This window comes from Neopelma chrysocephalum, unplaced genomic scaffold, assembly GCF_003984885.1.
Source record: "Neopelma chrysocephalum unplaced genomic scaffold, ASM398488v2 Primary Assembly neopelma1_44, whole genome shotgun sequence".
NCBI classification, from domain to species: Eukaryota; Metazoa; Chordata; class Aves; order Passeriformes; family Pipridae; genus Neopelma; species Neopelma chrysocephalum.
The window spans coordinates 13607424-13612392 of record NW_020897703.1 but is presented as its reverse complement, the minus strand read 5'-3'; positions in this window follow the sequence as shown (position 1 = coordinate 13612392).

Sequence of the window (4969 nt, the reverse complement as noted above, 5' to 3'; positions counted from 1 at the left end):
TAAGTCTATTGGACCACAAAATTTAATAGAAGAAGGAGTATGAGATATATATATATAATTAAAAGTAGGTAATGAAATGGTAACTGAGCAGAGTACTACCAAGTGGATTACAGCTGAGTATAATGATCAGCTAAAAATTGTGGTGCCAGAAAAAGATAAGAAAACCATTCTTGTAAAACAATCAAGAATTGGATTTCTTGTTAATATTTTGCCATTTCATGGCTATCTCATTGTTAATTATATTGACATTTTTGAAGAAGTTATATGTGCTTTTTATACTGCACACATGCCTGATCAAAAGGCAAACAGTGTACAAGCTGTAGCCTGCCAGTTCTGAAAACCACTGTGCACAAAGCAGGTGTTTGATCCACATGCAACACACCTACTGCACACAAGCATACTCTGCCACATGAATGTCTGTATTAAATAATTCTAGTCTATATTTTAAAATTCTGTACTTAACAATTTTATTATTAATTAATATTAAATAATGTAGTTATTGTTTTATATTAAATATTCCATATAGGCAATTTCACTAATTCCTTATTTTTCTCTCTAATAAAAAAAAAAGACAAGAAAACAGCAACAACAAAGAGGTCTAAGAGATGTATGATGGTTAGTACGAGCTCTTTCTTCATTTCCCATGAAAGTTGAGAAGAAGCCATTTCCCACAGCACTGGGCAGATAAAGCAAACGAGAATCACAGCCTGCATGTGCAGGCATGGGGGCTGCATGTAGCATCAGGCCGGTGTTTGTGGGTAAATTTACAGCAGGGATGGCAGGATTGCCTCAGAGCCGAATCCAAAGAGAATTCCTTAGATTTTCAACTTGCCATCTCTCAGAAAGAGAAAAGGCAGCTTATTTTGGCTAGCAGTACCATGCAAGTTGTCTTTTAGTTATGAAATCACTCTTGCCAGTTGTGTTTTGGGGTGTAATTGCAGAAATGGATTGCAGCCTATGTGGACATACCTGCATGAATTTCAGTCAGTACAGTGCAAGCAAAAATAACATAGAGAGGGCTTTCATGCCAGCCACCAATCTACCTCTTCCAGGTCACAAACCTGATTGAATAAATGGCATAAAATTAATGCCACCATCTTGTTACTGCTAATACTGCTTGAACTAGCTGTATTACCACTAGCATACTCTAGTGCTACATCTTCTACAGCAATGTGTGCACAACCTTCCCACTATACCCCAGGCATGACCTCCGCCTGGGCAATGGTCACCTGGCCAATTTTTAAGCTAGAAATGGAAGCAAGCCATAGCAACCAGAGAAATGGCAGTGCTTCAGAGAAACCTCTGTACTAAGCCCGAGATGAACTCCGAGACAGTCTTGAAGGAGAATTGAAAAATATGGAGCAGGTGTCCACCTCCAGATTATCTGTGTCTAGAGTTTCGCGTACAGTTTAAACTGGCATAAACCAGCACTACTGCTAAAAAAACGCTTCCAGGCTCCATCCTCTCTCAGCTGCTTATATCAGCCCTTGCTCCTTTCCTGCCTTTGCACTGGCACGAGTCTTCATGCAATTGTCCAATGACCTGCATGCTGATCAGGGTGAAAACTGCTTTTCCCTGCAGTAGCTTCTCCACAGCCCAGTTCCCTGTGCAGCCGTGCAAACACCGTGCTGGCAGAAGGTGTGGGCAGCAGGAACAGGGCTCGACAGGCAGGGGAGGGGTGTGCCTGCTGCTTTTGGCAGGCAGGATGATTTAAACCTCCTGGGCGCATGCATGAAACTGTATTTTCCATGTTGAAAGGTGGTGAGACAACATTGCACACCCTGTGATGAGATATAAAGAGACAATTCATATGAATCCTTTCAAGTCTAAAACTGAGTTAAAAGTTGCTAGACCTGCCTTTATCCTTTGCCAGTTGTTGTGGCTTTACAATAACTTAGCTTGTTAGCTTTTAAATATTTTCTTTTTCTGCCTGTTCCTTATAAATTGAAGAAGTCTGAGATGAGGATTGAGCAATCCAGAGGTAACTTTTGAGTTTCTCAGGTTGAATTTGCTGCCTCAAAAAGGGGGGAAAGCCTAACATACCACTGTGTGCTGGCTCACTGTTTTATATCTTATTATGACCACTTAAGAAACTCTGATTATGCCGGTTCCTAGTCATTTCTTAAAAATATGCAGACTAAGTAGCCACAAGGCAGAAAGAGTACAAGCTCCAAAATGCACACCTTGTTGTGATAATTCCACCTTCACAATAGTGTAGCACTGGGCTTGGACAGTTCTCGTGCAGGCTCCTTTGCTTTCTCTCACTTGTCCTCAAACAGAGCAAGTGCAGTTACATGTTTTAAACGAGTGGCATGTTAACACAGTGCCTGGTGCAGACTCTGCACTTCTACTCTTGAAGTAGAAAATATTAACCATCCCCTCATTTCTCACGTGCTACTGGAATGGTTTTTCTTTCTGCAACCAGGGCCTAAAGTAACACATGATAAATCCCAGCTCTGCAGATACATAGCTGCAGACAAAATACCTGGACCAAGCATGCTGGGCAAGAGACCTCTGAATGCAAGTGTTCAAGTCTCTGAAGAAAACGCCTATGAATCAAGTGATTTAACATTCAAATAGATTTTTAAATCATTTGACTAATTGCCAATTGTCTCAGACAAGAAGGATAAGCACTTAAGTCACAGCATTTAAGAGACTAAGTATGTGGCACCTCTCTTCCTCCAGAGCATGAGTTTCATGTGACTTGTTTGATATTCGTGTGTTCTTTTAAAATGTGGCACCTTTGACTGGAGACTTCTCCAGGCTCACCAGCATATCAGTTCATAATAAAGCACAAGCGCTCTCAGATCAGACAAGAAGGGCCTGAAACTTTTGTAACCTGGGGAAGCCAGAATACTGAACCTGTCAGATGGGCAAAACGGGGGTCACCAGTGCCCACTTTTTGACTTTCTTACCATCTTCATGTACTTGTTGCACTGAGTGCTTAAGATCTTGCTGAACTTTACTCCTATTAAATTATTACAGTTCAGTGAAATGTCTTAAGTACAGAAATGTATACTTGTGCTTATGCTCCACTGTTTTGACTGGTTTTTACCCTCTCTTATACCAAACTATCACACCTTGGAGGAATGCCTCTGATGTTCGTTAAATTATTGTATTTGATTCATCAGTAGAGTGTTCTTCCATGATTCACCTTGATACCATACATCTTTGAGATGTACAATTAATGTATATGATTCAGTGTGACGGTGTGCACCTCTTTGTGAATCACTGTGCTATATAGCTGGTTTTATATGGCAGATCTACACATGCATGTAACAACAGTCAAATATGAGAGATAGCAAGGAGCCGTGATTCTCAAGTGAATGGAAAATCATAGTGTACAGTCACCTGTAGATGACCTGGGGAGTGCAGAGTAAAGTGGTGATAGGCATTGAATCTTGCACGATACTGATACAGAAAATGTGCTCTCACAGCCATGTGATGTGCTTGCCTCAGTAGAAAAATTGTTTGCTGCCCAAGTCTTTTGAGTCACTTCCTTTAAGCATGACAGCCTATTTTCAATTTTCAAAAAGTTGGCAAAGTACTTCACTGCCATTAAAACATTTAGCTAAGAAAGGATTCATGTGACTTCAGAGGGTGGAGGTGGGTTGTCTCTCTGTTTCATTCGTGACCTGAGGTTATCGTCCTGAGGGCAGCTGGGGAATACGGACAAGGAATGGGAGGGTTATAATCACCAGTCAAATCCTCCTCTTCTTCCACATTCCTAAAAGGAGGACTGCCTGTAGGAGCACAGCCTGCTTCCTTCCTACTCCTGGGCACCTCCAGACCTGCAGCCACAGCAGCTTGGCAATCCCAGAATTTAAAGATGCTGCACCTTGTGGAAACACCACTCCAACTCCAGTGGCACAAGAACAGTGAAGCAGGTTTTTTTTTAAGTTACCACCTTCTGGCCATTTTGGTACACAATTTAGCCATACTGCCTGTCACTGAAGCAGGAACCCTGGATAAAGGAACTTGTGCTTCCAAAGCTGTGGCTGCGGCAGCACAGCCCCGTGCCTGGACTCCCTCCACCTGCAGTGTCCGGGCTGCACTTGTCAACTGGAAATACCTGAGCAAACAGCCCTGCTTGATCCAGAGGCTTTTCCCAAGTTTGGCATGGCTGACCAACAAGCAGACCACCAGCCAGAGGCCATCCTCCCTGGTCAGCCCAAGCCAGGAGGGCCAACTGTGTCCTGGGGGGCATCAGGCAAAGCACTGCCAGCTGGTCAAAGGTGGGGTGGCCTCACCTTGAATATTGTGGGCAGTGTTGGGCACCACAAGATAAAAAAGATATAAAGCTATTAGAGAGTGTCCGAAGGAGGGCAACGAGGATCGTGAAGTGCCTTGAGGGGAAGCCGTATTAGGAGTGGCTGAGGGCACTTGGTCTGTTCAGTCTGGAGGAGAGGAGACTGAGGGGAGGCCTCATTGCAGTTACAACTTCCTTGTGAGGTGAACAGGAGGGGCAGGCACTGATCTCTGTGGTGACCTGTGAGAGGACCCCAGGAAACGGCCTGAAGTTGTGTTAGGTTGGATATTAGAAAAAGATTTCTTCACCCATAGGGTGGCTGGGCACTGGAACAGGCTCCCAAGGGAAATGGTCACAGAACCAAGCCTGAGAGAGTTCAAGAAAATTCGGACAACACTCTCAGGCACATGGTGTGACTCTTGGGGATGGTCCTGTGCAGGGCCAGGAGTTGGGCTCGATGATCCTTGTGGGTCCCTTCCAATTCAGAACATTCTGTGATTCTATAATTCTGTGAAGCCGATGCTCCGTCCTGCTCGCCTCACGCCAGCCCCACCACAGCGTTCAGCGCCCCGTAACCCGAAGTGTCGTGGACGAGGGTGGGGGGCACGCGCTGCTCCCCGCCCGCCACACCCGCACCCCCGGCCCGCGGGGCGGAGGCGCTGCCGTGAGGCCGCTCCGCGCCGGCCCCGCCCGCCCTGCCCCGGCCCCGCGCCCCCTGCA